Consider the following 13,184-nt stretch of genomic DNA (forward strand, 5'->3'; position numbering starts at 1 on the left):
GTGTTGATTGCCTGTAGGTCGCAATACAAATGTCATGTCTTCAAAATATCTTCACAAAAGATACAAATGAGCAGGACCCTTCAGTCATTCCTTTTCCATCCCTCTGTGTTATCTACCTTATCACATTTGTTACTTTCTGAACTTATCTAGTGTGTATTTATTTTCCAGACCAATATATAGAGACTAGAAGTCCCACGAGAAAGGTCCTTGTTGTTTGTAGCTGTCATTTCCTCACTGCCTGGAAGAGTGTTGTTATTGAATGAATTTAATTTCTAAATTTAATTTCTAAATTTGGTCTTTTTGCCCCTAGAATAAAAATAACTACTGAAAATATATGCAGGTTAATTTGATATGGACTATAGTATTTGAGTTTTATTCCAAGCTTTATAACAAAAGTCAGTAGCACATCATCAACGACTCTAGTTAAATGTAAGTTAAAAAAAGAGGAAAAATTTGTTTTTAGCACCTAATTCAAACTTGGGGAAGGGGCACTGTACTGTGAATACTTATTATAATTTGGTTGAAACTGATCTGATGTGGATTTAAGGTGCATTAGAGGTGTTTGGAATTGAAGACAAGGGCCGGTAAAGATAATATATTATTCTAGCCTTCTTTGCTTCCCTAAAATTGAAACTGTGTTCTCCCTGATCCTCCTCTGGGAGAGGGGACTTACTCAGAGTGGGGGTCTGCCTGCATTTGATTGTTCAGCTGTATATCAACTGGCTTGGGTTCAGCAGAGGTCTCTGCCATTTCGCATTCAATCCTCCAGAAAATCACCACCCAAATATCCTACAACAGGGATCAAGCTTCGGTTTAAGTGCTGCTCCCCTCACATACTTGTGTTCTAGTCATTTAGAAAAGTGTGATTAAAAACCATTATGTGCCCTAACAGATGTGACCTTCAAGAGTCTACTAAGGTTTAAAAAAAAAAAAAGGTGCAAAGCAATAGTGGTTAGACTAACACCAGGAAAGTATTATATGAGCTGAACCACATTGAATAACTTCTCATTGATTACTACCTTCTGTTTCAAGAAAAATACCACGATGTTTTAAGAATGAGCTGCAATGTTCTTAAATCAGCCCCCTCTCCCCATCTCTCTGCTCTCCTGGTTCTAATGAGGAAGAAATTAAACGTCGATGGTTACTGAATTTTAAATGCTCTTCGCTGAAGAGGAATTATTGGATTGTTACCATCTTCATTTCCTCTCCTCTCAGATAATTTAATCCATGTGCTAAGAAAATGCAAAACAAACGAAGCCATGGAAACCATTTGGAAAACGAAATTCTCTTGTTTGAAAATCTCCCCCATAAATACAAAAGGATGTTTAACAATAATCTTAGGAAACAAGCCAACTACCTTTTATTTAGCATATCGCTCCTGATGACTGGCAGAGACTTGCTCATTTCCATGAATATCCACAAAATCATCTCAGTGTTTCTGCATTTAATGTAATATACTCTACAATGTCCACAAATATGCTACTATGGAGCTACCAATGGAATATCATGCAATATAAGTTGTCAATTCAATAACACATTTTTTAAAGTAATAATTTCTGCTCTTTGTGAAGATGGATATATTATTCTCTTCTCCCAATGTATACATTTCCTTGTCCTATGTGTGGCTAATAATATAAATTTAGAAGACATCTCCTGAGCTAAGGATAGACTCTTTCAGCATGGAAATTGTGCCACTACACTTGGATTTGGTAATATTGGGCACAAAATATAGTTTCTTGGAAAAGTCTATTAGCAGTGAACATATGGGCTCCAATAATATTTGCAATAAAATTAGAATGAACTATTTTCCCCCTCAATTATCAGGCTAAAAAAATATGTTTTTAACATTTTATTTATACTTAATGTGAATTCATGGTATTTATGGATATTTTAACCAACTGGATTATATAATAGGGCTGCTGCCTATTGGAAAAGGAAACCGTGTCCCCCTTGTGTTGTTAAGAATAAAAATTAATGCTTTTCCAATTAAGGCTTTATAAATAGCACAATGTTTTGTCATTAATTATTTAAAGATATTATCAAGTGAAAACATTTTGTAATAAAAAAAACTTGTAAAGTTAAAAATAAAGTTGATTTCAGTAGCTCCAATTATATCCTGTAGAAGAAGAGGAACATAAAAGTACCAAACTTTTACAAATTTGAATACATATTTTGTTGATCAGCCCCCACAAACACAGTTGTCTGACTCTTCTAATATCAACCCATTTAAAATTTACTTGAAAGTTTGCAAATATTGTTCTTCGACTGTGGGTAATTCCAGTGACAGGTTCTGTAATTTCAATTATTGAACAGAGGGTGTCATAAGAGTAGAAATTGGGGACCTATGAAAAAGCATCCTTCTCCATCGCTGTGGAGAAGACTGTGGAAGCCCTATGGGGAGGAGCTGAGGTTAGCACAGAGACAGGTACTAAGTTAGTAAACTCAAGTCATCATCTTCTTCACTTGATTAAAATTGGGAGCATCCCTCAAACAGAAAACACAGATGTGTCAGGGAGCACAAAAGATGTTTTGGAAACAGGATGCTAAAGAATCAATTTCAAATCAAGAGGTACCTAAGGGTTCCTTTCATCAGGTTTCTGCATCCCCAGCCCCAATCCACTTTGGAAATTCACATAATCCATCGTGTCTGAAATCAAGATAGAGTATTTTTAGTATTATTTTCTCATTACCTATTTTGGTTAAAATTTAAAGGGAAAATAGCCTAAACCTAGGCAGTTCTAACCTCGTGCTTCCACAGCCTGGAGCTCCTGAAGGGAACAGGCAAGAACAGCAGAGGAAGAATTATTATGGGGCACTTTCAGTGAATGGGGTGGCGCTTGTGGCCAGGAGACAATGCTAGACAAGCCTCTAGAAGAGGAGAAGGCGGCGGAGATGGTAAAGCTTTCACGTTCTCATCTCATTCTCTGAGTTGCAGCATGGTTGCAATTTTCTGTGGATGGACCGATTCATGAAGAACACTCCAGAAGGCAGTGGGGAGACAGAAGTGCCACATTTGCATTCCACGCCAGCCCTGTGAGTCCAGGCTGCACAGCTACAAGAGAACAATGAGTTGGAAGTGGAGAAGACTGATTGCCCAAAGACAACCTTTAAAGAAATATATGCTATTTCTTAGCTCCTCGAGTAACTATAAGTGATCTTGAAATCCTTCATTAATGCATTTCCTCCTGCTCTGTTTTATAGCACTCACAAAATAATGTGCTTTTAATGACACATGGCAGCAGGTTTGATTTTAAACAATGATGATTTGGATGAACTTTTGGTGCTGGGTAAAAAGATATTTAGAATATTCATGAATTCTGATCCCATGGTTTCCAACAGTAACACTTTTGTACTGAAATCAATTTCATCACTTTAATCACTATTCTTTCTAATGATATTTTATTTTAAATTATGCATGAAGTGATACATTTTTATAAGTGATGTAAGATTATCAGCAATGACTAAACCTACATATTGACATCATTATCCATACAGGCAGGATATATGCTAGTTGAGGCCCAGCGTAAACTATATTATAATTTACAACCTAGGTTTTAGTCTTTTTTTTTCTCTTACTAAAAAGACTGATGTCTCGTATCTCTAACAATGGTGATACCTGGATATAAAATATCAATTACAGAGACCTGAATATCCCTGACCTTATGGCAGACATATGACAATATACAGACATGTACATTATTGGTTTTTATCAATTTTTTGTTTTATTATATTTTAGTTAATTGTAGGGACCCCCCAAAATGTGTGATCACTTCTTCAGACTGACATTTCATTTTATTAAAAGAACTTTGTTTATATTAGGAAAGTTTGCTTTTATAAAAGAGACATACAGTGACTCAGTTACTAAAGATTTCTCTATAGTTAAAAGTACAAGTTTCACCATAAATGTCTATCCCTATATTGCAACATGTAAGCATTTTGAATAAATCCAGTCTCTGGTTTTGCATATTCAATATGGTAACTATTGTTTGGAAACACTTTATGGAACATATGTTTAAAATAGTTTATTATAAATTAAAATACTTAGCAACCACGAAAGGATCAGATACAAGGACTTAAATTATTTTGTTCTTTAAATAAAGAAATAAATTGAACTAATTATAATATTTCATGCATTTTGATGTAACAAATGACTTCATGAGATATAACAGGAAACCAAGCTAATTTTCCATCAATTGCACTGTGGAAGATTGTCCTACTGTAATATTTTGGTTTTAGGCATTAGGGCTTATTTCTTGCAGAATACTGGAGTAGAAGTATTCAGTTCTGACATGGTCATTCATTTCTGTCTCAGGACCTAGGTACATTTTAATAGATGGGATGAGAGAGAAAGGGCTGTTTTGTCTCTCTAGGAATTGCTAAACCAGATGTTGAAAAGGGAGGAGAGATTTTTAAATTTTAGCTGAAAAGCAGTATCCAATGTATTAAAAACTGACATCCAATCAATAACAAAGCCTCCAGCCAGATAGTGTTGGGCACCTCTGCGTCCACCTCTGGTCACTTCTTTACTGGTCCATGAGGTGACTTTTCCAGGTCACTTCTTATTGTATATTTGTGGAGGATTTTTGCTAGAAGCACAGGGATCACCATCTGCACCACAGATCAAAGGCTTCCATCTCCAGAGTTCCTCACTGAAACAAGGGTCAATGTTGGACTTAACTCAGCCAAAGCCGCATAAAATGAATTGCAGATTTTAATGCATTTCAATCTTTAAAAGAATTTACTCTCCATAGTATTTGCCTAAAAACAAAAGTTGATAATATGATGCCATTATAATGAATTTTTCTGAAGTATTATATTTTACATTTGGTTCCTTCCAGAGCAAGAAAAATTGTTATTTCAAGAACATTTTAAAAGTCTTTGTTCTGTCTCAATAAGCAAAAAGTTTTCTTTTATATGCATTATTTACATATAATGAGATGCTTATGAAAGTTTAGGCTTATTTTTAACATGTAAACAAATGTATTAAATGAAGTTTACATACTTTGAAGTTAAGGACCCCTTCCTTAACTTTGACATTTTTTAAGGTATTTTATTCTCAAGCAGATTTATATTAAAAGATGAAAACACCAAAACTAAGGAAATGAAACAATTTCTCATCTTTGAAACCACCTGAACTTCCACACTATTCCAACAGAGGGCAGTGGAAGTCCACATATACATATGGAGGCTCTTGAAAAATAGGCGCCCTGAAGGTCAATGTCCAGAGGAACCCATCTTAACACAGCAACCCCAGGAAAGGGGGATTATTGCACTTAATTAAAGTGCATTGACGCCATGTGTAGCCCACCTTCCCATTTCTTCTTTCTGGATTCAATGATAAAAACATCTTTAAAACTCAGAAAGTGGTAAAGGCAGTGCTCTCTTACTCTGTGACTTAACTCCTACACACTTATGTTATCAAAATTATACTTAAATAAAAAGATAGTTAACAAATAGAAGTGTTTCAAGGCAGCAATTGATATTCATTATCTCTATAACTTGAAGGAATGTCATTGGATTTTTCTGCAAATTATTAATTTTTAATGACAGTTTACATTTTTTTTTGTAATTTTAAGAACAATTTTAAAGACAGGAAAGCTCAATTATTTTTTGTCAGTGAAATGCAGATAAAGGCTTAGATTTTATCAATCACCTGAATATAAATAGAAATACTATTTTACATGTCTAAATTTTCCTTTTCCTTAAATTTTCTTGATCTTTCAATAAATACGTCCATTAGAGTGGAAAGTGAAACCTTTTTGTCATGACTTAGACATCTATATAAAAAAGAAAAGCTTAACTCTTTGGGAAAAAATATAGTAAAATAAATCTGGTTTCAAGAGACATTTTAATAATTTCTCCTCTTTATTTCTCACATTTGTTAGAACCCTTTTTGTATGTCCTTTTTATTTGTTTTCTAATTGTGTTTTTATTTTATACTCTTCAAAATGTACTTGGAGGCAGACACATATATAGCCATCATATTTCCATCTGCTCTAGAATTAATTCCTCAAACTGGATTTTTCTTATGTTCTAATCAAATTATTTTTTGTTATATTTGAAAAGATTCTAGCATTTTAAAACTTTTTCTGATTATAAAATAAAAAAAACAATTGTACAGCATTTATAAAATGCATATACCAATATAAAATAATTTTTTAATGACCCTTGCTTTCTACCTCCCAGAGATAAGCTACAGCCTTTAGATATTTTCTCTATATATTCATGTGTGTTCATAATATTTTTGTTCCATTTTCATATACTACACATAAGACAGATATAAATATATGTTGATACATATTCTACATATATAAATATATACTTTATATATTTGTGTATATATGTGTGTAAATATATATAATAGCATTTGATTATACCAGCTCCAGAATTTTGTAATTTGCCTATTTTTCCTAATGTACTTTGTAGACTTTCCTGTTTTTAATTCATCACTGTATAATTTTAAACTGCTGTGAACTATCACACCATATAGATTTATCATGATTTATCTTTTCTTTATATACAAATGATATATCTGAAACCTCAGTAGCACAGAACTTTAAATTGATTCTAAAGTCAAAAGTATCCTATGATATCAATTCTACATATTTCAAATTCAAAGTTCTGTCTTTTAAATTGGATTCATGACTACTCTAAATAAACATCTAGTGATTGCAACAAAAAGGTATTAAATGAAAAGAGAAAATATCGACCATATACTTTGAGGGATGAGTTACATATTTTAATGACTATATTTTAACAGTATGAATAAAGAAAGTACTGTTTGAGTCCCTTATTTATGTAACTATTTATTACAGATGAACGGCTATGCCGTGACGAAATCCTCTTGTTCTTTCCTATACGATGAGATAGACTTCAGAATGATACTATTTTTTCAATATTCATAGGCCCCAAAGTTTTTTCAGATACCTTTTCTGCTGCTATATGAAATACAACAGATAAAATTAGGCATTTCATTATATCATTCAAAATCATATATTTAGTAACTAAACATGAAAGCCAAGTACAAAATATTGAAAAATTTTACAAAGTTTGTGGAATAAAACAAGGGAGATGGCTTCTTGTAGGTGGAAAGATTTTCACTTCCTATCCCACTCCCTTTGAATCCTAGTTTAACCATCTCTATGCTGATTAATTTTATCACAGAGTTGGAAGAACTCTGCATAGCTTACAAAATAACTGTATTTAACACTATATACAGAATTAAGGCAAAATTAATTGCATATGACAGTTGCTCTTAAATTTTTAAAGTATTTGGTTCTCTAAGTATGCAACTACACAAACTTCTAGTTTTATATATTTTATGGATCTGGAAGTTTTTAAAGGCCTTTTACAATTCTTAGAGTAAGCAAAGAAAAACCATAGAATTATTATCCTAAGAGTAAACTTAGAATCAGGTGAAATGGTGATCAGGTGTTGCTACACTTATTAGACCACAATGACATAACAAGCTGAGAATTGAATCCTAGTTTAATGTTCACACAATCGAAACATACTATGTTTCATCTTATATATGACAGTTTCTAAGTGGTTACATACACCATGATTAATATATAAGAATATTAGGGGGCTCAGGGGTACAGCACTCGCCTAGCACGTGCAAGGCACTGGGTTCGATCCTCAGCACCACATAAAATAAATATACAAAATAAAGGTATTGTGTCCAACTACAAACCTATGCATATATTATGTATCTGTTTGTGTGTGTGTGTGTGTGTGTATATATATATATATATATATATATATATATATATATAGAGAGAGAGAGAGAGAGAGAGAGAGAGAGAGAGAGAAATACAAAGAGTGCATATAAAACACCTAGCTATGTATACATGGAGCTATTTTCAGCTCATATAATTAGTCGAAGAAAAAATAAATAAATAACAACTTTAAGAATCCTACATTTCTCTACACGCTGGCCTATGGATTACTTTTAAACAAAGAAACATTCTGAGCCTCGGTCGCAGCTCTGAGTAAATGAAAGCGCTCCTGCACATTTGAATTTCACAGGTTTTGTATTTCACACTGGGAGTCAGCCTTTCGCAGTTTTTTAACTACCTTAAAACCTTGTTAACTTTCAGCTGAAATTGCTGTTTAACAATGTCATGTTCTTGTGGGAATACAGGATCTTTTAGAAAGCAGTGTCGAGGAAGTCTATTCCCAAGCAGTCTAAATCCAAATTGGGTGGAAACGGCTACAGCCGTGAGGAGCAGCATTGGCTCTTCCAGGACAGGCTACATTTAGGGACAAATGGTGGAGTGGCATAAAGACAAGTTTTCTCTAAACTAAGAATCAGCCACTGGGCCTGCAAAGGTTTTCCTCATTGAGAATGTCAAGGACCAGCTCCGTTGTGCTCATAGTAGGGTATACCAGCCACTTGTCCTCATTCTGCCTCTGTCCATGCAGAGGGGCGACTGGGTAGTGGATGCTGCCCATCTGCTCCTACCTGGACCTTCCCTGGACAGCCATGGTGCAAGAGTCAGACATCAGAGTCATCCAGGAGCTGTGAGCCAGGTCCCAGCACTGAAGGCTTTAATTCTAAGTGAACATGAAAAGCCAAGCTGGGTGCCACCTGAGCATGTCAGCAGGCCACAGGGAAGGGAGAGGACTGGGGATGTCTCTCTTTGAAGTCCCCCAAGCAGAAGAACAGAAGGAGAGTGAAGCCTGAGTGGGGTTTGAGAACAAGTGTTTAGGGTTTGTGTATAAATTGTCTCTGGCCATAAGGATGATTGTACTTTTCCCTTCTAACCATTTCCTTCTAGGCCAGTGATGCTAATGTTGAGGAGATTTTTATCCCAGGTGATGCTTGGCAAGATCCAGAGTCTTTTTTTTTTTTTTTTTACACAAATGGAACACAACTTTACATTGAACAAAATGTAGCATCTCTCCATATGTGCAGTCATACGTGTATCCAGGCTAATGATGTCCATCTCAGTCCGCCACCTTTTCTGTCCTCAAGCCCCCTCCTCCCCATCCCTCCCTCCTCTTTGCCCAATTGAAGTTACTCCATTCTTCCCATGCTCCCCGCCCCACTCCCATTATGGATCAGCATCCACTTATCAGAGAGAACATTCGGCCTTTGGTGTTTTGGGATTGGCTTACTTTGCTTAGCATGATATTTCCCAGCTCTCTCCATTTATGTGCAAATGCCATAATTTTATTCTCTTTTAATGCTGAGTAATACTCCATTGTGTATATATACCACAGTTTCTTTATCCATTCATCTATTGAAGGGCGCCTAGGTTGGTTCCACAGTTTAGCCATTGTGAATTGAGCTGCTATAAACATTGATTTTGACTGTCACACCATGGGGGAAAGGGTGCTACTGGCATGCAGTAGGCAGAGGCCAGAGATGTTTAGAAACATCCTACAAATCACAAGATAGTCCTCTATAACAAAGAACTATCCAGCCCCAGATGTCCATGGTACCCAGACTGAGAAGCCCTGGTCAAGCCACTTTTCAGATCATATGACTATTTCCACCCATTAACAGCACCTGGTTAATTGTAGAGATTGTTCTGAAATAGAAACAGGACTTGGGTCAATGTGCTGAGCTGGTATACAAGTTTTTAAAATTACAATGAGAGCGTTGCCTGCTTGAAATTTTTCACCCTTGTAAACAGTCGAGACTACTTCTCATACCTTCATCTCTGTGTGTTTTTCAGGATCTGTACCTCAACAACACATGAAACAAAGCAATAGAGACATTTCAAATTAAGGAAGAACCAAAAAAATAGCTGCAGAAATAAAATATTAGTGTGCCTGGTAATGTAATATAATTTTTTTCTTTTAAGGCACACATTGAACTATAAAAGAAAATGGCACGGGGTTCTTCAGAGTTGGGCTGCATTCCTCATTGCAGGCTCTCCCCCCTGGAAGGCTTTCTAGCTCTCTATGAAACAGACATTGCAGGGTGTGAAACTGTCAAATGGAGACTAAAGGCTTCCAAGGGGCCTAGTGTTGCATTAGAAGGCACTTGTTTTCCATCTCAAAATCAAGCTTTGCGTGTGATGAAGTCTGTTTTTTCTAAAACTTGGCAGCCGCTGACCAGTGAAATTTGGTCTTTGCCGGAAGTCTTAGCTACAGTGGTGGCAAGGGTTAATATTAAACCCACCACAGCATTTCGCACAGTCTCCCAGGAGATCTCTCAATGGATTTCCACTGCCACTGGAAATAATGGCTCGCAGCTGCAGCAACCCATGGTAACACTTGATATTCCCATCGCAAGCAGACCAGTGCTTTCAGTGGAAATGAGAAAATCACTAATGCTGTGCTGTACATTGTGCCTGGGGTCAAAGATCCCAAGCCACAACCTAAAGTGACCTTTCAGCCCAACACCCCCTGTCCAAGTTGCTTCCGGATGGGTTTCTTATCTCCTTGTTTTATGCAAATTGCACACCCGTGTCCCGTGTGCATGGGCAAAGGTAAAAGCCAATGAAGGAGATTTAGGGAAATTGATATTTCTAGTGAAAGGCAATTGATTTCTGGTTTTCACAGAGTCATTGTCTTCTACTTAAAAGGAACCTAGGGCTATTCTTTCAAGGTGTTAGGATAAGTGACCAAATGTGTCAGGTGATTTATGTGCACTAAAATATTTCTGCATTCCCAACACCTCCAGGCTCTCTAATCCTTCAGTCCCAGTGCTAAAATTGCATTATTAGAGATATCATTGCCTTGGGGTAAAATTTCAAATATCAGAAACCATTGGTAAAAATGGACCCCCCCCACACACAGGAGCATAAGATAAGATAAACCTTTATTTAGAGAAGTGGTCAGGCAGTTCCTAAGACTTTGGTACCATTTGCATAACTTCTGCACTCCTGTCATCTGAATAGAACTGCATACCCTCAATCATTTTAACAGTGTACGTAGATACTTTTTAATTCAGCCATTTCTTTGTCATTTTTGCCTGCACTGGATGGACTTGGAGTATACTGGGAATGGTTTCTTATTCAGACCAGCTACCCTGGAGAAGTTACCTCTTAGGTTCTCCACATATATGATGATTTTAAACAAGGCCAACCTTAAGCCAGGAGTGGTACAAACCTGTAATCCCAGTTATTTAGGAGGCTGAGGCAGGAGGATGTCAAGTTCAAAGGGCAGCCTGGAAAATTTAGCAAAAAAAAAAAAAAAAATGGCTGGAGGTGTAGTTCAGCAGTAAAGTGGCCTTGGGTTCACTCCCTAGTATTGAACCCAAATAAATAAATAAAACAAGTCCAACCTTCACCCCACTGCATTGCAAACTATTATTCATTTACCTAATATATTTTATGGTTTTTATTTTGTAGTTTATAGCATATGCTTTCAAATGTTATACAGTATGTCTGTACATACACACACGTCCGTCCATATACATGTACATGTGTATACATGTATGTAAGGCAGCTTCGTGAGAATGCCCTTGGACTCCCTAAATCCTGTGCAATACTGACAATTGGCTGTGACAGAATTTTAAAGTGTCAGGAAACACTGGAGCTATTCCATGATGTCATGGCAGTCCCTTGAGAAAACGTGGTCATGAAGTGAGCTGTGTGTGGTGATAAGAAGCCATTAAAATAAACAGAGCTTCTCCATAATTACTAAATTTCTCAGAAAAAAACAATTAGAGTGCTCGAGGCATTTCATGTCTGCCTTCCCCTGAGTTCAAAGCTTCCGCTCCACCCATTTTCAAAAAAGTGCTGGTTGAAATTGTACAGCAGAGGCAAAAGGAAAAGGAATCAGAGGCCCCTCTGAAGTATTTGACAGAAATTTTTGCTATGTTTAATTTTCTTTGGAACAGTTGGGAGCTCTGAGATAAAATGGAATTAACAACGGACCTGCTCATTACAAACAACAGAATCACTTTTTGAAATTATTTTATGAAGTAAATTCTTGAAGTTATAATGCCTAAATAGCAACCTTGTATATAGCATGCCTATATATAATAACTATATATTTGATAAATATCTCTATGTACAACTACATACAGATATGTTGCATATTATCGTATTTTACTCACTCATCTGTATGTATTTCCCTCAATATGCACAGAGCATCAGTTCCAGGACCCCCAAGGATATCAAAATGTAAACATGCTTGTTTGAGTCCCTTATGCAAAATGGCTTAGTATTTGCATATAATCTGGGCACATGCTCCCATATACTTTAAATCATCTCTGATGTACTTACAATACTGAATACAATATAAATGTTAAATAAACTGTTGTTATACTGTATTTTTCAGTGTATAATAACAAGAAGAAGACAGCATGTATATACTCAGTACTGATGCAATTTTTTTCCCCAAGTATTTTTCATCAGAGGTTGAGGGAATCTATAGATGTATAACCGAAGCACATGGAAGGTTAACATTGGCACATACACTCGCCATTTGCAAACTACAATAACAATTCATTCTCTTACTTCTACCTCAGGAGCCAGGATATTAGCACCCATTAGATGTCCAGGTTAGAAGTGCATGCTATGTCATCAGACTCTACCCTGTTCATGGATAGGCAGAACTAACATCATCAAAATGGCGATATTACCAAAAGTTCTCTATAGGTTTAATGCAATGCCAATCAAAATCCCAATGGCATTTCTTGTAGAAATAGAGAAAGCAATCATGAAATTCATATGGAAAAATAAAAGACCAAGAATAGCAAAAGCAATTCTAAGCAGGAAGTATGAATCAGGTGGTATAGCGATACCGGATTTAAAACTATATTACAGAGCAATAGTAACAAAAACAGCATGGTACTGATACCAAAACAGGCGGGTGGACCAATGGTACAGAATAGAGGACACAGAGACTAATCCACAAAGCTACAGCTATCTTATATTTGATAAAGGAGCTAAAAGCATGCAATGGAGGAAGGATAGCATCTTCAACAAATGGTGTTGGGAAAACTGGAAATCCATATGCAACAAAATGAAACTGAATCCCCTCCTCTCGCCATGCACAAAAGTTAACTCAAAGTGGATCAGGGAGCTAGATATCAAATCAGAGACTCTACGTCTGATAGAAGAAAAAGTTGGCTCCGATCTACATATTGTGGGGTCGGGCTCCAAATTCCTTAATAGGACACCCATAGCACAAAAGTTAATAACTAGAATCAACAAATGGGACCTACTTAAACTGAAAAGTTTTTTCTCAGCAAGAGAAACAATAAGAGAGGTAAATAGGGA

Source organism: Marmota marmota, unplaced genomic scaffold (assembly GCF_001458135.2).
Source record: "Marmota marmota marmota unplaced genomic scaffold, marMar, whole genome shotgun sequence".
NCBI lineage: Eukaryota > Metazoa > Chordata > Mammalia > Rodentia > Sciuridae > Marmota > Marmota marmota.